The following is a 24418-nucleotide window of genomic DNA, read 5'->3' as shown; positions in this document are numbered from 1 at the left end:
AGGAGCATTATCATACTTGAAAACAAGTGAGGATTGATGACATGAAGGCCATCCAGCACCAGAAAATCTGCTTTGATAAATTCTGTCCAACCAATGCAAGCATGGAGAAGTGGATGTTAACCAATGATAATGATATACACACACACACAAATGCATGTATAAACACACATGCACGCACATACATACACAATAATCATTCATCATTTTTATGCCCATTTTTCAAACCAAATTCAATGGTCAGATGTCCTTCCTGAAACCAACTTTATTTGTCACCTTTTACAAAATGCAGAGGTAGAGTTTATCTATTTTAAAAACTGTTAACTATATCTGTGTGTGTAAGCATGTATACACATGCACACATGCTTATAAATGCAAGCATTTATAAACATAAACACACATATACATACATGTGTGTGTGTGTGTGTCTGGTTACATACAAATGTAACCATACATACACATACATTTGTAAACACAAAAGCATATCTATGCAAGCACATGCATGCACATGTACACACACTATATTTCTGCATTGACTTTCATGTATTCTTGCCCAGGAAGACTGGTTTCATTATCGATTCCCACTGGACTAATTCTTTAAAGAAAGAAGTGAAGATCAATTTAAAGATTTTTATAAATCTACCACACCTAATCAGTGCTGCAGAGAGTAAACTGATGACATCTTTGTTCCATATTGCAGCTAAGTAGCTAAACTGCACAGTTTTCAATTTGTAGAACTATCCAATCATTATTTGCGAAAAAATGTTGCATGTTACAATTAATAAAAGGAATGGCATATAAATTTGTAAAAGTGTATGAAAAATTAATTAGTCAATGATTTGTGAGAATTTTCAGGTAAGGTAAGTAGTTTATGAACTCCAACTATTATCATCCAATTAAATCAGTTTTTCTGAAAAAACATACCATGAAAGAATGTGCTAACATAGCTCCTTTTATCACCCAGTATATCAACCCAGATGTACACCTCAGCAAAATCTACATCTTAGTTCAAATTTAAACATCAATTTAGACTGCATCACAAAGACTGACTTTCTTTAGAAGCCATAAATATTTAAGCCCCCCCAAACTACTAACCATAATAAAGCTCAGGTGAGATCCACAATGGGGTACTACTCTGATATTTGAGATGGTGCTGCTACTACACACTCAGATATCTTAGACTGATCCAAAGAAAGGTCACTCGACTAATTGGCATGAATTTGTTTACCAACTCTCATCAACTTCAGATGCACAGATGTGCTCCTCTCATTGAATTTTCTACCACTACAATAATAGGGGCTATTATTGTTCCACATTCAGGAACTCCTGAATCCAAGTTCCTCGTCACCTAAATTGTGTTTCTCCATTCCCAGACCCTAAATTAATCGCTATACTCAGGTCTTCCTATCCAGGACATTGGCTGCCCAGAATTCCTGTTTTTGATTTTCCTGCAACCATTGACTTGTAACTATTTAACAGGGACATTAACAGTACCTGTCTCCCTAGTATTGGAAGGTATGAGAAGACCATGTACTTAGCTTTTTCTTCAAATACAAACCAATTGAAAAATATATACTTCCTAGCTCCAAGCAGCTCTTCAGCTCAATTTCTTCTTTCTTATTCTTTTACTTCTCTTTATTAACAACATGGGTTGTTTGATGTTTAGTGCTATGTCAGTTCAGAACAAACATGCCTATGGCACATCGAAGTGCAATTCATAGATTCACTGCTCCAAATATGACATTCGTACTTTCACCTAATAGAGGACAATGCTGTCAACCTCAGTGTGGGTGGTTTATTCTATAGGATGCAGTGTAGCACTTTGAACATCATGCTCTCTTTTCACTCTTCAACTGTCCAGCTTGCTTTTGTAGTCAAGGAGGAACAACAACTAAATCTCCTTCCAGCTACACACTGTGGTCTTATAAATAATGGCATATTCTTGAGTTTTGGCAATAAGCAGTCAGTTGTTTAATCAATTAAATTAAAGTTGTTTGATCAAATGCATGGAGTGTCTAGGTGGGGAGTATCCCTGATAGGGAAAATGAGATGCGCTTTGGAGTAGGTTGTCTGCTTTGGTCCTCACTTGTGGCTTCTTGAGGCTGTCTGCATGCAACAGCAGCCACACCCTGGGCAACGGCTTCCTCAGGCTGACTAAACCATGGTGAAGGTAGCCAACAACATTCAAACCTTTGGTGACCTAGGGCTTGTCTATCTATGCATATGAAGGCTGGACCCGCCAGACTGTGCAGAGGAAACCACCAGATTGGTTCAACAGACAGAAAGATAGATCAGCAAATGCTGTGGTGCATGAACAGGACACAGTGAGACATGAAGGACAAAATGAAAAATTACTGCAGAAATAGCTGAGTATTCCACACATATCTTTAATGCAAATTTAAGACTGAATCAGTGTCACAATGACAAGGATGGACATTTAAATTACTTGTACAACCCAGAGAGAGAAAGGGAATAGGAAGGAAGAAGAGGGAGAAAGGGAAAGAAATAAAGAAGAATTTAAGTACTTGAGTGGTAATTTATTGACTTCAGAATAGATGAAAGGCAAAGATAAAAGTTGAGTTTGGCAGTACATTGCTGCGAGCTAAAATGAATATGAGACACTTTAATGGTTCTGCCTAGAAACTGTGTCTGACTTACAGGATACTATATAGTCCTGACATTATGCCCCACAAAAGATGGGTCGGTCATTCAAGGAATGTAGGTTGAGCAATGAAAAGCCAATGCAGAAAATATGATCAACATGTAAATCATGCATGAAACAAATTCCAACTCCCAATATGCTGCTTGGCTGAGAAGACTGACAATTCTCATTTGCAATGTTTTTTTTTAATATATTTTTGTATTTATATTCTTGTCTATAAAGAAGATTTCACATGATTTTAAACATACATAGTCCTAATTACAATTAGAAGTAGGCTTAATGGAAAATGTTATTCCCCTCTAGAATGTGGTGTAAATGAATTCAAAGATTCATCATGATCATTTTAGCATCCATTCAGGTTCAGAGAGAGTTTATTGAGGCAGATTTTCTATGGTTGGATGCCTCTCTTTTCACCAACCCTCACCTATTTCCAAGGATGGTAATATTTCTCTATACAAGGCATGTTTTTCACAAAAGATTGGAAATCATTGATTTTGCTCATATGACAGTGACAACTATTTACAGCTACCATGCAATGTAAAGACAAAGAATCACATACATACATACATTCACATATGCACATGTACGCAAATGCACACATACACACACACCTATATATATATATATATATATATATGATGGGCTTCTTAAAGTTTCTATCTATCAAATCCACTCACTGGTCAACCCAGTGCTATAGCAGAAGATACTTGCTTAAGGTGTTATGCAGTGGGACTAAACCTGAAACTATGTGGTTGGCAAGCAAACTTTGTAACCATACACCCATATCTGCACCTAGGACAATGCTAACAAAAATATCAACTTTCATGCTAACTCATTTTACACTAATAACATAATCCTACATTCCTCAACTCCCTTTTTGAACACAGGTTTCGTCAATATGCAACCTCAACACTCCAACTTCATCCCTCATAAATAGATATTCTGAAAAGAGAACTTGCAATTCAGTTTTTTTTTTATATCAAAATTCTAACATATATTCCAAGGAAACAAATGCTACAATACTATATTCCTCATACCTATGAACAATAGTCCAGTTAAAATCATCAAATTCTCTAACCCTAACAATTCCTGATAACTTATACAGATCTCACCTTGAAATCAATACTTTTGTAAACCTACTCTACCCATCTCCTCTCCTCCTATCATGCTGCCATGTCTCTCCCTCTGGGTTCCTTATAAAAGGTTTCATATTTGTTTCCTTCCCAAGGACTGCATCATCATTCTGGAACTCCCTTCCCAGTCATATGCTTACATTGAAATTGGCATTTAATTTACATACACTTGTGTATACATCCAGCATATAAACACCTTTTATGCACTCTCTTATCAATTTATTATAGAACAAGAGGGAAAAAATGAATCACATGTGAAATACGCTTATAAACAGATTAACCATTCTTTCTGCCTGATGATTCATGTTAAAACTACACTGTTATTGGTGAAAATATTGTGCAACAATAATGCTTATAATAATTAACCTCCTTACTCCTGAAAATCTGGCAGTCAAAGCTATGTAGAAATAACAAAACGAATTGGCCCATACAAGTATTTGCTGTGCTGAGACCATTTATTGATTGAATGTTTCCATAATTCCAAGAGGAATCATTTGGGTGGTCATGGTATGTATTACAAGTGAGAAAGGCTGTGACCTGACAGAAATAATGTAATGCAAAGCATAATAGTTTAGAGTGTCTAATTGCATCTTGCTTTATCTCTGCATTCTCATTTCATACTTTGATAGGGTAGAATTTGTCATTAATGATAATTACTATTGCTATTTTTAGAATGATGAATGGTAGAATCAATGGCAACCTTTGCAGTATTTGGTTTCATTCTTTAACATCACAAGCTAAAATTTTACTGACATTGACTTTATCCTGAAGTTTTCCAAGATTGACATAGCGAAAGAACTAAGTTGGATTTAATCAACTAAAACCACACTATACATATGAACCCTTGTGTCAGTATAAAAGATCATTCTTCTTCTTATTATTATTATAACTGTTGTTATCTTTGCAATTGTTAGTTGCAGAAAATATTAAAGTGCAAAACTAAATCAAACTAAATACTCTGTGGAATTTAGTTATGTCCCTATAAAATCCAAGTCCAAATTTTTTCATGACTGAATGTCGTCTTTTCTATGAGGATCAATAAAATAAGTACCAATTGATTTCTGTGGCCAGTGGATAGTGATGGGGAAAACTGTGCTGTAGTGTTTAGTTACTGCTCTTTATATTTCAAGTTCAAATTCTACTGGGTTTCAGTTTGCTTTTTATCCATCTTGAGTCAATAATACAAGTACCAATTTAATACTGAGGTTAATTAAAATTATGGTGCCAAGCCCTCCAAATTAGTGGTTGTGATATTCCCTTTATTCCTCCAAGATTGATCTAATAATACGTGTAGCATACTGAGCATACATCAAGTGACTATGACTTCTTGTGCATGTTGAGTTTGTTATTGATAAAGAGAAATTCAACTTAACGTATGTTGGATGAGAAATGACAAGCATATTTATTTGTATATTTCTACCTCATGAGGTCTAAACTCACCATAGTCAGTTATTGATTGGCTGCTTACCTAATGCCAAGAGGAATCATTAGGAATCATTAGGGTGGTCTTCATGTGTATTACAAGCAGGAAAGACTGACTTGGTAGAAATAGCGTAATATTAGGCATAATAGTTTAGAGCATGTAATTGTATCTTTCAATATCTCTACAATCTCAGTTCATATTTTTTCTAGATAAAAAATATCAGTAATATAATGGATTAAATTCAATCAACCACACCCCTTCCTTATCAGCAGTATCGAATCAAAATGAATTAAATCCTGCCAAGTTTAAAGATGGCAGGATCTGAAACCTGCCCAATAGAAAATAATCTAACTGATGTTGATTTTGTCAACATCAGTGGAATTTGAACACAAAACATTTAAGAATCATAACCAAACACTGCAAGGGATGTTTTTCTAGCACTCTACTGATCCATACATTCACTACCATAGAAATAATAATAACAATGATAATTACAATAAATTCATTTCTAACTACTATTCCTTTCTTCCTTCCCAGGAGGTGTGCTTCCTGGAATTTCCTTCCTACCAACGCTTCCCACAAACTTCAACTTACAGATGTTCAAAATGAACATCAATTGTATCTATCTCGCCAGCTTCAGAGAGCTTGCAAATATGAGTGAAAACACACAAGATACATTTCATTTACATTACAACAAGAGAACTCAAAGAAAGGTGTCTGGGAAACAACAAAATACGGCAGAATTAACATTGTAAAGGTAGAGTAAGAAGTAATTAAATACTCAAATCCATTAAGCCAAGCATTATGCTGTAACTACCAACTCACCGCATTTTCCACTTGTTGCAATGCTGAGAGCACCCAAATGATTCCTCTTGGAATTATGGAAACATTCAATCAATAAATGATATCAGCACAGCAAATACTTGTATGGGCCAATTTGTTTTGTTATTTCAACATTGCTTTGACTGCCAGATTTTCAGGGGTAAGGAGGTTAATTATTATATGCATTGTTGTTGCACAATATTTTCATCAATAACAGTGTAGTTTTAGCATGAATCATCAGACAGAAAGAATGGTTAATCTTTTATAAACATAATTCACATTGATTCATTTTTTTCTCATATTCTATAATAAATTGATAAGTGTACACAAAAGGGTGTTTGTATGCAGGAAGTATAGACAGGTGTATGTAAATTAAGCATGAATTTGGAAGTAAAAATGTGACTGGGAAGGGTAGTCTTTAGGAAAGATGAATATATAGAGGGGACTCATGCAATACAGAAATGCTTACTAATTACTATTGTTATTGGTTAAATAGCCACAGTCATGCAGATTTGTTGATGCTATAGTTACTGGTATTGTGGAATAGTAAATCTTCAAACTAAACTTTTAATAATATTTGGTGATACCGTATATGTACTGTGTTCAAAACCTACCAAGATCTTGTATCAATAAAGTAAGTAGCAAGCATATATTTGAGTCAAATGATTTGACCATACTCCTTCTCTAAAAAGTTGTGACCTTTTTCAATGTGAGAAATCATAATTGTTATTACTTTTGAGGATCTCAACTAATTCTAATCAGTTAGACTCTGCACTAACTAATATTCCCTTCAGGATATCAACTCTGAAAATTCCTTTCCATCTACATTTTTCCTGCAGACTTCAAAGTGGACAACAACTGTACCAGTCTCACCAGTTTCATAGGGCCTGTAAAGGTCATGAACACTTCCTATTTCCCAAACCATTAAGAAGTATATTGGATAGCTCCAATCAATAAGATGATAGAACATTTGGGTTTGAGCAGCCTGCAGAGAAAATACTTAAATTGCATTCAAGTTACAACAACAGTATTTCAAGAAAGTGTGTCAGGGGGAACTCAGACCAAAAATAGTCACAGAATTGACTTAATAGGATCGAGGTTAATACAGGAAATGACAAAAATGTTGGGCGGATTAAAGTAGACCAATCATGCAGAAAATCACCCGCTGGTATCAGTATAGATAACATTTATTAAAACTAAGAAGCTCTTTTCTATTTTTCTCTTTCTTGTAATTTTATCAATATTCTACCAAAACTAGGTCTGGCTACTATCCAAGGGAAAAAGGCATTGGAAAATTCAGTTAAAGTTGAATATATATAGAAATAAATAATTGCAGTACAAAGTGATTAAAATACAATGTTTTAACTGTTTTGTGACCATATTTCTTATAAAATACTGTTTAAATCTTTCCATTAATTTTGAAACAAGTCAACAAGGGGGCTTCTATGGAAATTTTTTCAAAATTTGATCTAGTGATTAAAAAAAATAAGACACTGAACAATGTAGTCTTAAATATTTGTAAAGAAAGAGTGATCACAGCTGGAATGCCTTTGATCACAAGTCTGTTGGGTTAGAGCAGACCTGATGTCAATGCTGCTTTAAGGCATGGGTACACTGGGAAGTTAGCCAGGGGCATCACAGGTCTAAGGCTCCAATTCTGATCTAAGTATGCTGCAGCTTGTTGTCAATAAATAAATACTATAGGGTCAAGTGCACTGATTTGTTCAGGGCCTAGAATGCAGTTAAGATGGGCCTGCCTAGGGTTAAACAATAGTCAATTTTTAAAATAATCAAGAGTCTGGTTGGATTTAGTAAAATGACAAACTGAACACTTTAAAATGAGATGTTTTATAACATAGCATGAGATGCATTTTCAGATACATTGGTATCAAGTGTTAAGTGATTAAATTTGTCATGAGTTCAAACCTTGCCAGGCTCATTTTTATTGTACCTTTTGATTTAAGCATATAACTCTACTATATTATTTTTCCTGGTGCATCTACCTGGGAAATAAGTACTAAATCAGAATCAAAAATGGTCAGATGAAGAAGGCATCAAATAACTGTTGAAGAATGATATATTTAAAAGATCTCTTTTCATAGAAGCAGTGCAGATCTGGTATGATGTCCGTTTATGTTACTTGCAAATGATGTTTGTGTGTGAAAAGAGGAGTACAAGAAAAAAAAAAACAGGATGGTCTGTTTTTTAATTGTAGATCTGTTTAATTAAATAGTTTAATCAAATACAATAAACATATTGAAGAATATATTTAATCTGCATTCTGCTTTCAGTATTTATATTTAGTCATTCCACTCTCATATTACTGATACCAATGAAAAATGTATGAACATAACATACTTTCATTCTCTCTTGTCTATAAATCAGAAATCTAGTGGCTAAACAAAAAATCAATATATTTCTGTATCTAGAACAACAGAAAGTGAAAAAGAAAAGATTGTTACAAAATAAACAAACAAAAGAGTTTATGCACATGTAAAAACTGGGAGATTAATGAAACAAAAGATCGTTGGTTGATAAATATTAACCAAATTAACCTCAGTTCAGCTTAACTATTATTTTCATAATTACACTGAGACCTCAGGAAAGGTAAGGTTACTTAATATACTGCCAACTAACTAGCTGAAATCTTATAACAGTTCTACAATTAAAAATTATAAACTTTACATTTAAAATTAAATTGTAATGTGGGTTTTACTTCACATTTGAAATAAAGTTACTTTTTTACTCCTTTTTACTGTTTTGAGCTGGAGGAAGGTATGCACCCACAGTCCTTTCAAACCTTCCCTTACTAGTGGAGTTTATATGGTTCCTTTTTCCTTTGAACAGTTGCAAGTCAACAGCTGTAGAGAAAACATTGGCAGGGAGGGATTCCAGAGGGACAATGCTCTGGGAAGGTAGGGGTGATCATAAGAGTTGGTGCACTACTTAAGGAGCAAAGGACAACATATAAACCGAGAGGAAGAGAGACAAGTGACTTGGGAATGTTTGAGTGAAGGTGGCAGGAGACCAACTTGCTCAAAGAAACTGAGCTCAATACAGAAGTGGGAGGAAAGGCAAGCAGAAGAAACAGCACATGTGTGGGCTGGAAATTGGAATGTAACGGCAAACAATTTTATGCTTGAGAGTCAAGAAGCCATTTTTGCAAACAGCTTATTAAGAGAAGGTGGAAGATACATAGTTGAAAATAATCAAATAAGTAATATAAAATGAAAATAATCAAATGATATATACAAGGAAAAGAAGTGTGGAGATGGTGCTAAGATCTAAAATAAAACAAAAATAAAAAACGCAATAATTTGAGTAAATTAAAATTTTTGTTTTTAATCATTTAACCAAGAGCCCTAAGGTGAAACATTTAAATTATACAAGTAAAATACAAATTCCATGAATTCAAGTAGCAAATGAAGCCAGTTACTTGATCTTTTAGGTTCACAGGCATTTATGGATGAGAGATGAGATATAGTGACTTTTCGCCTCAGAAAATCTCCAATATATTTCTGATAACCAAGGCAATGCTCAACTAAGAAAGAAAATGCTTGCCATTGATTTGAACTGATGAATATTAACATGAATCACTTATCCATCCACTCAATGACTTCAAGAAAAAAAAAAGATGAATCTTCCAGAAAATAGTTGTAGTTCCTTCTTAAACTATAATTCATCCCCTATCAAGAAAAGGCTTAGTCAAAAGCATTTTAGCCATGAATTCTATTTACCGTTTTTTATACTTTTCCTTTCATATTTCTTCAGCTGATGTGATATGAAAGGGAATTAGTTGCTATCTTTGGGAAGCTAGGTGATCATACAGAGATCCATTGTTGGCATGTTCAGAAAATAAGGTGATGATATTGGAGGAAGAAGAAAGTAGAGGGAAGATTGTAGTATTCATTCTATGGAAAATAGTAGTGAAATAGATAAAATAGTTTAATTAAATAAGATTTTTTTATATAAATTCATTCCGGATGTTAATGTGTTTTAATGTTTTGTTTGGACTTGAATAGCCCAGCTGGTTTCCTTAGATTTCTGTTAAATACAGAAAAGTTTCAAAACAGAAATAACAGGCATGCGTGAGTGAGTGCATGCACAAAAAAAAGTGCATACACGTACAATAATGCCCACACACAGATTTTCTTGAAGTTTTGTAAAAGAAAAAAAAAGTTAAAAAGCGCAACAGAGATATACAAAAGAAGGCAGGAGAGAGAGAGAGAGAGTGGGGAATAAAAAAATGTGAGCAGGTAGAGATGAATGCTAAGAAGAGACAACAGAGAGGAAGAGGACTGCAAGGAAGGGAAAGGAGAGAGTGGGCCATACGAAGACGGATAGAGATAACTATAAATATAAAGAGTGAGAGAATCAGAGAGAGTAAGTGAGAGAGATAATGAGAGAGTGTGACAGAGACTGAGACAGACAGAGGTAGATGAATAGGGAGGTAGAGAGAGAGAGAGAGAGACAGAGAGAGAGAGAGACAGAGAGAGAGAGAGAGAGAGAGAGAGAAATAGACAGACAGACAGATAGATAGAGGTAGAGAGAGTCAGATATAAATGAAGAGAGAGAAAGAGAAACAGAAAAACAATGTTTTCTAGACATTTTAAATAGAAATTGTTCATAGCAGTTTTGTAAGAGAAATAACAGATCTTGTGTGTATGTGTATGTCTGTGTGTGTGCATGTATCGAGAGATGGGGGGAGGAGAGAGAGAGAGAGAGCAATTTTATACATATGGATTAAGAGTGTGTGGGGGAGGTGTAAAGGAGAATGAAAAATGTTAGATGGATAAACTAAGATAACAGAGAGCAAGGGAGGGAGGAAAAGAGAGAGTAATAAGAGATATTGGAATTGTCAGACAGAAAGAAAAAAAATGAGAAAGTCAAAAGATAGAGAGAGAAAGAAGGAAAGAGAACAAAATAAAGAAGTAGAAATCATTATTAAATTAAAATTAAAAAGAACAACAAAATTACATCAAATTATATAAAAATTGGAGAATTATTTTTGAAAATTAAATTTTTTCTAATCTTAAATGATTATTATTATTATTATTAATCCCAATATTGATTGGTGTTTGTTACAATGTGGTATATTTATTTGCTTTGGGAATTGTTCATGAAAATATTGCTGTGTTGTATGTACTTCTCTGGCCTTAAGTCTTTATCTTCTGTAGTTATGCTTGTAAAGTTTTCTTCAAATATGCATGATTAATGCTGCTTTTCCTAACATATATATTCATATAATGAATTAACTGGAATGATAAATTCTTATGGCATTAAGAAAAAGCTGAGAATCTTGCAAATCAGATACAAAACTGAAAAATAAAATATTACTGCTTTGTTTTCTTTTAATATTATATATACTATAATATCTTTCATATAAATTATTTTAGTTACTTAGCTGATTGACACAATCGGTTGAGCAGCAGACAAAATAGCTTGTGGCATTTATTTGCATCCCATTTTGTTTTCAGTTCTGTTTCTCCCTTTCATTATCAGCAAGGGGTGTTGAGAAAATGAACACCAGTCAAGTACTAAGGTTAATTTTGAGGGGCAATATCAGAATTTTTAAAAATTCAGATTACATATTTCCTTTCTACCAACTTTGTAGCCAGCCATACTGCACTGGATAGTGCAAAGGCAAGACCAGTAGTAATTGGGAATTGGGGGTAATGCAACAAAAGGAATTATAGTATCTTAGGAAGGGTATCCAGCGGTAGAAACTCTGCCAGATCACATTGGAGCCTGGTGCAGCCATCTGATTCGCCAGTCCTCAGTCAAATCGTCCAACCCATGCTAGCGTGGAAAGCGGACGTTAAACAATGATGATGAAAATGGAAGGGCTGGGACTCAGTAATGTAATAAATAACAGGATTGCCAAGCAAGCAATAAGTGGTTCGTAGGAGATCAGTTTCTCTTCTCAGCATCAAATACCATACATATTTGTACTTCCTGGTGTAGCAGGTGCAATATTTTAGCTTTGTCAAGTTTTTCTACCATATATATTAGAAGCTTTGTCATCCTGCCATAAGTAATACAAGGTTTCGTGCATTTCCACGTATCTAGACCAATTTTAAAGGCTTTTTACATTTTGTGCAACTGTATAACACCTCTTCCTACTATTTTCTCAACAGATTGAGTAGACTTATGGGCAAAGTGTTCAAGTCTTGATCTTTCAATCTTTGTTTAGAGTATACTGTATTTAAGACTACATTATCCAAGATATTTCCTTCCCTTAAGAGTGTAATATTAAATAAGGGACACTCTTTGACTTGTGCCTACAAATATAAATATATATATATATAAAGAGTAAAAGAGTATATATATATATAAAACCTTGTGTATCAGGTTTTAGAAAACGTAATTGTAACATTGTTAATTGTTTTCTTTTACCTGTTTCAGTCATTTGATTGCAGCCATGCTTGAGCACCACCTTAAAGTGTTTTAGTCAAAGAAACTGACTCCAGGGCTTATTCTTTGTAATCCTGGTACTTATTCTACAGATCTCTTTGGCTTAACTACTAAGTTACAGGGACCTAAACATATCGACATCAGTTGTCAAGCAATGATGGGGTGGGAGTAGGGGACAAACACAGACAAAAACATATATGCATATATATATATATATACTCTTTTACTCTTTTACTTGTTTTAGTCATTTGACTGTGGCCATGCTGGAGCACCGCCTTTAGTCGAGGAAATCGACCCTGGGACTTATTCTTTGTAAGGCCAGTACTTATTCTATCGGTCTCTTTTGCTGAACCGCTAAGTGACGGGGATGTAAACACACCAGCATCGGTTGTCAAGCAATGCTAGGGTGACAAACGCAAACACACAAACACACACACATACATACATATATATATAATACATATATACGACAGGCTTCTTTCAGTTTCCGTCTACCAAATCCACTCACAAGGCATTGGTCGGCCCGGGGCTACAACAGAAGACACTTGCCCAAGATGCCATGCAGTGGGACTGAACCTGGAAATGTGGTTGGTTAGCAAGCTACTTACCACACAGCCACTCCTGCGCATTTACTTATAAATTGTTTATAAATTTAACCTTTAAAGGTATTTTTTAATATGCTGGCCATTGATAGAATTTTTTTCGAAAAATTTTATCCTAAATTAGATGTATATATATATATTATATATACAATGGGCTTTTTTCAGTTTCTATCCACCAAATCCATTCATAAGGCTTTGGTTGGCCAAAGGCTATAGTAGATGACACTTGCCCAAGGTGCCATGCAGTAGGACTGAATTTCTCATCTAGTCGTTGAAGTTTAATCCAAAGCCAGCCCTGGTCAAGTAGGCCTATGATGAAATTCATCACAGCATTTTTTTTTCTTTTTCACCAGTCATGGGCAAACTGTGGCTTGCACAGGACTTTCTAAATGGCACATATAACAAAAAAAAATTACCTCAAATTTTTTAGTAAAGTCCACCTAGTGATTATCCATGTCTCATGTGGCTTGTTTCTCAGAAATGTTGCCTATGCTTGTTTTAGACAGTGTATTTAGGACTACATTATTCAATATACTATGTGCTTTTTTTCTAAGACAGCAGGATGAGAACTTGGGGATGATTTAAATGTTATTTCTAACAAGTTGAACACCCTAGTAGAGAATCTCCTTTGATAATTGGAGTTACTTCCAGTTTATTATATTGAAGTTGTAAATTACTGCCAGAATGGTCAAAGTGCCGATTACTTCATTTCTGAAATTCAATTTGCATTTCAGAAATATTTTGAATCATTGGATGTATTCCTTTTAAATCTTATGCTTCATTCTGACATATTTCATCTCATCTCCTTTATTCACACTGACATATTTGCATGCTTCACCTGCAACAGATTCTCATGTAATCAGATTAATTTCAACATTGGTGTTTGTTAATATTGTCAGTTTGACTCATTAGAAAATGGCTCTGGTACACATGTCAAAACCACATTCAATGGCATTAGAAAAACTATATAAATTTTACTGTTTATAAAATATTTTATGCCCTTTTATAACCTTCATGCAAATTATTATTATTATCATTATTATTATTAGACACAGGAGTAGCTGTGTGGTAAGTAGCTTGCTTACCAACTACATGGTTCCGGGTTCAGTCCCACTGCGTGGCACCTTGGCAAGTGTCTTTTACTATCCGACCAAAGCCTTGTGAGTGGATCTGGTAGACGGAAACTGAAAGAAGCCCATCGTGTGTGTGTGCTTGTGTATCTGTGTTTGTACCCCCACCATCGCTTCACAACCAATGTTGGTGTGTTTATGTCTCTGTAACTTAGTGGTTCGGCAAAAGAGACCGATAGAATAAGTACTAGGCTTACAAAGAATAAGTCCTGAGGTCGATTTGTTTGACTAAAGGTAGTGCTCCAGCATGGTCATAGTCACATGACTGAAACAAATAAAAGAATTATTACTATCATTATTATTATTATTATAAGGCAGCAAGCTGGTAGAAACATTAGCATGCCAGGCAAAATGATTAGCAGCATTTCATCTATCTTTATGCTCTGAGTTCAATTTCTGCTGAGGCTAACTTTGGTATCAAGGACATTGAATCCAACAGTTAAACATTTGTACACACCCTGAATAATAATAATAATAATAATAATAATAATAATAATAATCCTTTCTACTATAAGCACAAGACCTGAAATTTGTGAGGAGGGGATAAGTCGATTACATCTACCCCAGTGCTATACTGGTACTTATTTCATCAACCCCAAAAGGATGAAAAGCAGAGTTGACCTCAACTGAATTTGAACTCAAAATGTGAAGACGGACAAAATACCACTAAGCATTTTGCCTGGTGTGCTAATGATTTGTGCATTGGCACAACTGGAAAAGCAGCAGACAAAATAACTTGTGATATTTAATTACATCCCTTTTTGTTTTCACTTCATTTCCTGCCTTTCATGTTTCCAACGGTAGAGGTTTCAAGAAAATAAACACCAGTCAAGTACTGGAGTCAATATTGTGTGCTAATGTTAAAAATCATTATTTTTGTTCAGATTATATATATATATATATTTTACTGTTGACTTTGTACCCATACCAGCACTTGAAGATGCAGAGGCTAGACTGAACAGTAATGGTGAAAGGAAAGCACTTCAGAATGTTTACTTCTGAGTGTGGACAATTTCAGATGTTACTTGTTCTTGATGAGGTAATGGTAGTGGTGACACTAGTGGTATAAGAGTTAACCTCTTGGTTAGTGCTTATTGAGCAGATGTGTTATCATAGTTGCTTCACTGTTGGTTTCATTCCCACGCATGCACCAGACTAATTACCAGGACTAGGTTATCCAGTGTCTTTCCTTTTTATAAGGGAGTAGGATATGATTTGAGGGGGATTTGGCTGTTATTCCTAGGAGGTTGTGACAACATACAGCTCCATCATTTGCTCATTTTGAATGTTAGCCTACATGTACTGTAACTCAATATTTTTCTTCCCTATTTTATCTTGATCAACAATGATAAACTGAATAACTATAGGAAACAGAACCTGGGTACTTTAAGGAACAGTATCATGAGATATTTAAGCAAGGTTTCTTTTCATTTACTTAACCCCTTAGCATTTAGACTACTCTTTGAGATGTTTATTTATTCATATTGTTTTGAATTAATCACACATTATCTTATAGCCTCAAAATTCTAATGATGTGATTGCTTATTTTTAGAATGACATTCTAGGGTAGGTGCATGTGGCTGGATTTGGCCAGTTTGAACATACAACAGATAGAATATCTGGGCAGGATATAGTCAATTTAAATGCTAAAGGATTAATACTATTTCAATGTTATAAGTTGATCTTTCCAGCTATACAGCCTTTTAAAAGTCTTTTTGTTTTTATTGTAGTTCAATTTCAAATATTAATCAATCCTCTTACTTATTACATTTTGGTTTCTGTAGTAAGAATGTGCATAAAAAAGAAAAGAAACAATATATCAATAATTTTGGAAATAATTTGTTTTCTTAGTTGGGAACTTGGGACTGCTGTAGCTGTGTAATTCCAACATTTCAGGCAATCTCTTAATTTATTTAAGCTATTCTTTTATTCTTTTACTTGTTTCAGTCATTTGACTGCAGCCATGCTGGAGCACCGCCTTTAGTTGAACAAATCGATCCCAGAGCTTATTCTTTGTAAGCCTAGTACTTATTCTATCGGTCTGTTTTGCCAAACCACTAAGTTACAGGGACATAAACACACCAGCATCGATTGTCCAACGATGGTGAGGGGACAAACACAGACACACAAAACTACACACGCACACATGTATATATGAAATATATATATATATATATATATATATATATATATATATACACACACATTTATATATATATATATATATACACACACACACATTTATATATATATATATATATATACACACACACATTATATATATATATAATATATATATATATATATATATATATATATATATACAACAGGCTTCTTTCAGTTTCTGTCTACATGTGCTTCCTGCCAAAGTTTTCCTGAAGCCATTACTGCCATTTGGTACGAGGCTATAGTAGGAGATACTTGCCCAAGGCCATGCAGTGAGACTGAGACTGGAACCATGTACTTGGTAAGCAAGCTACTTCCCACACAGCCACTCCTGTGGACATTTTCTTTTTCACAAATTAATGGTTGTTGCTAAGCCATGATGAAGCAGACCAATGATCAAAGATATTCGAGCCAAGACCTTTTTCTAAGGTACTCTGCAACCACAAACACCATATTTAATATTTTCCTTTCTATGATGGTAGGATGCAATTTGAGGGAGATTTGGCAGTTATTTTTAACAGGTCAAAATATCATGCACTGTTTCATTTATGTTAGTCAAAAGAGGAAAAGCAATGTCAATAACTAATGTAGGACCTTATTGAATAGTGAGATTGATGCCGCTGATACCCGGCCTAAATGGCAGTAATGGCTGCAGGAAAACTTTGGCAGGAAGCAAATGTTATGATGGTGTTTTATCCTCAACTTCTGATTTTTATTAATTCCAAGACTGCTTTGCATCTTATAGCCTATTGCCGTGATACTTTGAAAAAACAAAGGAACCTCAAAATGGTCATGTAACCTGTTAAAATAGCAACCAAACCTCCCTAAAATCACACACAACTATACTGAAAAAAGGATACATTAGTTGAGATATTCATGGCTGGACTTTCTTGATCATAAATCAGCTCAACCATGACTAACCAGTGGCTAAACAACAACAACGATGCTGGTTATTTGTCACTGTCAGCAATATTTTCGTTTAAGAATAAACTATATACATATGTGTGTATATATATATATATATATATATATATATATCTACACACACACATTTTGCTTTGAGTTCTTTTATTAATTTATTTTCATAATGATTTTACATAGGTTTTATTCTCTTCTCAAATCTTTTCTAAAATTTCCAAAATTTATTTTTTCATTCAACGAGTTTATTAATTGTTCTTAAATTTCTTTTTAAAATCTTCGTTAATCGTCTTGGAACATATTATTTTGCTTCAGTTGCTTTGTTCCATTCTCAAAACTCTTTTGTATTCTCTGCATTTTCATTTCACTTACTGAATAAGAATTTCTATAACTTCTCTTACTTCAATATCAATTTCATGCCTTTCACATAGCATTGTATTCTCTTTGCTGATATTTTTCTTCTTTTACTTTAGATTACACATATACCTAGTATATTTTTTTCTTTGTTAAGTTTCCATACTGCATGCATCAGTTGTCATTATAATGCATGAATGTGTGTGTACACATGCACATCAATGTTCTAACTTATTTTGACACTAACAAGTCTGCTATCCCCCACTCTTTAATAATAATCGTTTCTAATTTAGGCTCAAGGCAAGAAATTTGCAGGGAAATTTGACTCAATTAAATGTGCCCCAGTATTTAATTGATAATTTATTTTATCACTCCAGGAGAATTGAACTCAGAATGTAAAAGGCTAGAACACTTACTGCAAGGCATCAACTGGCTACTCTAAATGATTCAATCGATCCATGTAGGCTGCAAAATTTGAGCCAGGGCTGCAGGTAGTTTAGATCAACATTACTATACCAATGAGTCTTTATCGGTCTTGAAAGTGTGACCTTTTTCGAAGTAAGGTGATATTTCCTCAAGAACAGACATATTTGCACACAAGATTGGAAACAAATAAGGGCGACACTTGTGTGCAATTATAACGTTAGGTGAAGACAAGTAGTCAGTAACACGCATACACATAGATTGATGACAGCCTTCTTTCAATTTCCACCTGAGAAATCTACTCATGAGGCTCTTGTTGGCCTAGGGCAATAGTAGAATACACTTGCTAAAGATGCCATACAGTGGGACTGAACCCAAAGCCATGTGATTGGGAAGCAAACTTCTTATCGAACAACCATGCCTGCACCTCATAATATATATATTTATGACTATTTTATCAGACTTAATGGCTTCTGACCGTGATTATACTCCTCCACATTTTTTTTTTTTTTACAACTATAACGTTTCCTTAAGATAAGTCATATGACTAACAGACACAACATCCATTATTTTGGCTGTTTTCTCCATAATGGTATGGAAGGAACAGCTCTCCAGCATTAACACTCACTACTTCTTTATGTCTGCTAACTTCCTTATATTGTATATATAGCTTTCACAATGCTGAAGTTGTTTTCTCATTACCCAGTATTACTACTACTGCAACCACTACTACTATTGTGTTGTTCGTTGTAATAGTGGCTCCAATTAATTTATCATTTTACTTTTTGTTTGCGTTCATATCTGTCTATCTATATTTATCTATCAGTCTATCTACACATACATACATATATGCATATGTGTGTGTGTGTGTGTATAAATATATGGGTGTGTATGTGCATATGTGTGTGTGTGTGTATATATATATATATATATATATATATATGGGTGTGTATGTGCATATGTGTGTATATATTTATATACATATATATATATGTTAATTGGAAAGTTATTTAAAGACTATTTTCCATCCTGATCTAATGAGACAGGCCACATACATATTATTTTCTATCTCTCTATTACACACACAAAAAAGAGAGAAAAAAAAGAGAGAAAGAGTGAGAACAGCTAAGAAACAAGGTGTTGGCTGCTAAAATTTATGCAAAAAGCTTCCAATTATTTCAAAATTTTTGATAAAATTAGTCAGTTAATTAGTATTATCAAACAACCCAATAAGGTATACCTCTATATAGTTTTTCAACCTGTTAGTAAAACAACAATAAATCTTTGTATAACATTCTGTTGTCTTAAAAAAACGAAGGCTGTATTAGTTAATATAAACATAATATATCTTTTATCTTTTACTTGAGTCAGTCATGCTGGGGCACTGCTTTGAAGAATTTTAGTTGAATGAATCGACACCAGTACTTAATTTTTTAAACTTGATACTTAATCTATCATTCGCTTTTGCTGAACCACTAAGTTACAGGGATGTAAACACACCAAAATCAGTTGTCAAACAGTGGTAGGGGTCAAACAGACACAAAGATACATATAATATCTATGTATATATATCAGGAAGTTGAGCCTCACAGAGGAAATGACAATGGACCGAGATGTCTGGTGATATGAAGTTCTTGAGAAGACCTACCCACATCGACAAAACTGAGTTCGAGAAGCACAGTGTGTTCCACCCACGATTAACAAGAAAACATCTCACACACTCTACCACAGCAAATCAAACTACATCTATAAATCTCTCTTCCTCACATTTCGACTTCATGTACTGTGATCACCTCCCACTCCTGTCCTCTTGGCCCTGTGCCACTGTATCATTGCTCTCCGTCTCCGCTTGCCCCTGACCTGTGCGTTCTACCCACATGCCCTGTCTCATTCTATTATTGCTATCTGCTAGCCCTCCGAACTGGGTGTTCCACTCACATATAACAAGAATACTTTTCCCTCGCCCTACCCCAATAAACCAACCTACATCTCTTCTCTTCTTCACATTTCCTCTTTCATACACTATGCCTAGCTCTCACTCCCCAATCCTGTCTTCGCAACCCTGTTCCTCTGTATCATATCTATCCGGTAGTCCCTACAACTCTATTATATATACCCAGGTCATTTGCCATTTACTCACACTTCCTTTGCAATATCCTGCCACTTATATTATAGCATTTGAACCTCAAAGATATGCCTTGGCACTTGCTACTATCTATATTGCTCTCTTCCTTTACTCAACCATTTCATTTATATTCTGATCCCTGTTCCTTGTGAGTATGCCCGACATTTTCCCACCATCTCTATCCTGCTGGCTCCCACTCTCTCTCTCTTTCTCCTGCACTTCCCTCAGGTTGGGCAACCAGGTATTTTCTTTGTGGTAGCACACCTGTTTTTGTCTTCATTCCTGATCTTTTTCTTTCTGGCAGGGTGACCTTGAACTTCCTCTACAGCAAGACACCTGTATCTCACTATAACCCTGTCATCATCACCTCTTCCAATGCCTCCTCCCCTCTTAAAAGTGTCTTGCAAGTACTTGGTGACCTTGTCAGTGCAGGTGCCACTTAAAAACACCCAGTCCACACTGTAAAGTGGTTGGTGTTCTGACTTTGCCTGTGCTTGAGTCATGTTAAAAGCACTACTCATCTCGCCTGTACTTGTGCCATGTAAAAAGCATTATTCACCTCACCTGTGCTTGTGTCACATAAAAAGCACTAAGTCCACTCTGCTCAGTGGTTGGTGTTAGGAAGGTATCCAGCTGTAAAAATCCTGCCAAAACAGTCACAGAAGTCTGGTGCAGGCTTCGGCCTGGCTGGCTCTTGTGGTACCGCCCCACTCTTGCTAGCATGGAAGACGGATATTAAATAATGGTGATGATGATGATATGCATGTATGTATGTATATATGTATATAGATGAAAGGTTTCTTTCAGTTTCCATCTACCAAATCAACTCAGCAGAGTTTGGTCAGCCAGGGTTTATGACCTTTGTCCAGGGGTCACACAGTGCAACTGAACTTTGAACCATGAGGTTAGGAAGCAAACTTCTTACCACACAGCTGCTCCTGGACCTGACAGTCACATCCATGCCTAAAGTAATGACATCTCACCAAGACATGAACTTGGATTGCTGGATTCAAAGTCCAGAATGTTAACCATTACACAAAAAAAGGTCCAGGATGGTCATGGTTGGAATGCCCACTCACTCAGGTCTAACCTGGAACTAAACAATAACAAAAACCCTTACTGACCATATCACTTTTAAAATCTGACCAAGCAAATGAGGGAATCACTATGTGGTCATTCAACATTCTTGATCATAAATCAGTTGAGGCTGACTTGGGATTAAAAAAAAAGGACCTGTTACCGATCATATTTTATGCAACAGTAAACTATTATCAATGTGTTTAAACCAAACCAACCAGGGAAACCCTACAATGTCATTCAACATGCTGATAATAGCAACCAAAATTTCCTCAAACCACACCTTACTGTCTTAAAAAATAACAAAGCATGTGTTAAAAAACAAAAAAAAAACATTAAAACCTAAGTTGAGACATTCATGGCTAGAATACTTTTTATCATATATAATTCAGTCATGGTTGACAACCCAGAGTTAAATATCAACAATCCATTATTGACCTATTTCTTTTCACAGCAGACTACAACCAAAGTGTTTAACCCATTACTGACCATATTTCTTGCAACAGTAGACTGCCTATGTGTTTCAATCAATTTTCATAATCAATAAAGATTTTGGTGGAATTCAATAAAATATCCGTTTGCTTCCTGTTATAACAAACTGATATTAGGAACACAAAATAGGCTTTTACATAAAACTGTAATGAACTTGCAGAGAGAAAGAGAAAGGGGGAAGAGAGAAACTTAACCTTTAACTGGATGGCCAAATTAATAGAATTAGACAACCAAGTGAGACGTCACCTATTTGTGTCTTGTCACTGGTTGTCAAGACACTTAACCCTTACTAAGTGCTGCACATTGTCTAGTTCAACAGTGTAAGCAGTGGCAACAATATCAACTTAATTAATATGCATGCTGAGTTCAATTCCATTGCAGAAAAAAGCTATCTGCAATAACTTAAAATTCCTAGGCTTGGGAGGAATTTTTCTCAGCTGAGCACCACAAAAACCAGAGTTGAGTCTTGGTACAATGGGTTCTTGTGCCTGAGAAATTGTAAACAAAAATATGATCTGGAAAATGGGAATCTTGAACAGATTGATAAATAAAAAAAGTATGGAGAAGAGAATTAAACTGTAGCAAAACCGGTAGACAATATTAAAAAAAAAAAAAAAAAAAAACCAGAAAACTATAAAAAGAGTTGTAATGAATTTCATGTGAAATTTTGTAAATGAGTTTTGGAGTATTACTGACAGCTATGAATTTAAAGTTAAGTACAATAATTTCTGATAATTCTCTTTTGTGAAATGTCTACCCATGTCAGTTGAGTTTTTGATATTTCTGGGGAATCTTGTTTGTCAAGTATTAGTATTTATTTCTGTGTATTATTGATGAGAAGATAAAGCACAGCATAATTGTTTCACTGTCCACAGTTAGGGCTTTTTAAAATTCTTTTTATTGTTTTGCACATATTTTCAATTTTATCTGATTATTTTTTTCTTTATTTACTTTTGTTTAGTCTCAGTAAGTTCTCTCCCAGTTATCCAAGGTATCAAAAACAACTGATCAACTGTTTTGCAGATGACTCACAAATCCAGCATGCCAGATATTCTAGTTATGCAATTATTTTAGAGTCTGGCTCAAACCATACTGTGTTTACTCTCATATATTGTTTTGTTATAGCAATGATATTAATTGTAGTGCCAAGTCATGATGACATTGAACTATTTCTGGTCAGATCTAGAGTTTCATTAGATATTTAGGGGCAACCTGTTAATTCAGTATACAATATCTACCCTTGTTCTAGTTTTTATTCAAAAATATACTAAACACATCTTTGTTTTGTGATAAGTTGTGTGTGGAGTTTAGTCAATCAGACCTATAATCAAGGCATTTCAGCTATGACCATCCAATCATATTCTCAGACATGATACCTATAACTACATCTTCAAATTTAAACTACCTTCTTTTAAATATGTTAAGTCTGGTTTGAAGGAAATTTGGTTGTTATTTCAAGCAGATTGCATAACTACGTAGAGGCTGCCTCACTGTCTCAGAACTGATGTAAAGGAAAAGAGGATAGAGGTCAACTCAACTTGGCCAGGTTTAATTCTAAGGGAGAGAGAATAAGGTTTTCCTCCTCCTATTTGTAAATGAATCCCTAACTGATGTTTTGCTATTGCCAACATTCCTAATCATCCCCGTCGCCATTGAATTATGCACAACTGTCTGTATTAACATGGATGAGATCAACCATTCTGTATTTCTTTCAAATCCAATATTAGGACATTCATGTTAAAGGAGGTAGGATTAAATTTTCTTGAAAGCTAAATCCCACTTTCTTTCTGGTTCTACTATAAAGGCATTTATTTCAAATATTTAAGTTTTCACTCCTTCTTTAATCAACAGAAGTGATGAAAATGATTTCTTTCAATTATTCACAATTTTCTAATTCTACAGGAGACGGAATTTTATTGGAATGTATTTTTATCAAATCACTCCCATCCAAAAGGAATTAAAAGGACAAAGTCAAAGGCAAGATTTGAATGCAGAATAGTGAATAGAACTCAAATTAAATACTGTAAAGTTTCTGCAAACTGATTCTCGCAAATATCTGCACCATTTCAACTAATAACATTAACAATCTTAATCTCATTCCTCCCAATCCACTGTGAATTCTAACTTCACCTGTTTTCTCCCACTGACACGGCCAGGGGTGGGGTGGGGGTTAATGAAAATATTCATTAACTTTGATGGGATAAGCCTCTATACAGATGCTTTCACCCTCTCTTTTCCTACCATGACAGTGATGATGATGATGATGATGACTTTTGTCCTTGTTGCAAAGCTATATTTCTCAATATAGCTTTCTCTTAATCAATGTATAGCATACTGCACCAATATTTTTTTAAAATATGGTTGCAATTGCAAAAGTCCAGGAAGCTTGCTGCAGACGTTTGGCTGCTTTTTTGAGCAGCTTAAGTGACTGTACAGAAACTTTATCACTAGCAAGTGATGATGATGATGATGGAGTGAAGACGATGATGGTAGTAGTAATGATGATGATGATGGTGATGATGGTAGGGATAATGATAGTGATTATGATGATAGTAATAAAGGCAGTAATGATGGTACTGGTAATGATGGTATGGATGATGGTGATGGTCATGATGATGGTGGTAGTGGTGATGATGATATTAATCATGTCTTGAAAGTGTCAGATTTAGTGATGAGGATT

The 24418-nt window shown here is 34.8% G+C and overlaps 1 protein-coding gene across 4 annotated transcripts in view; it reads right to left on the bottom strand.

Annotated features, from left to right (window-relative positions):
* Window positions 1–24418, bottom strand: part of LOC115212982 (extended synaptotagmin-1-like) — a 184703-nt gene that overhangs the window by 138209 nt on the left and 22076 nt on the right. The window lies entirely within an intron of this gene.

This window comes from Octopus sinensis, linkage group LG6, assembly GCF_006345805.1.
Source record: "Octopus sinensis linkage group LG6, ASM634580v1, whole genome shotgun sequence".
NCBI lineage: Eukaryota > Metazoa > Mollusca > Cephalopoda > Octopoda > Octopodidae > Octopus > Octopus sinensis.
The sequence above is the reverse complement of the archived record's forward strand: the minus strand, read 5'-3'. Positions and strand labels throughout refer to the sequence as shown.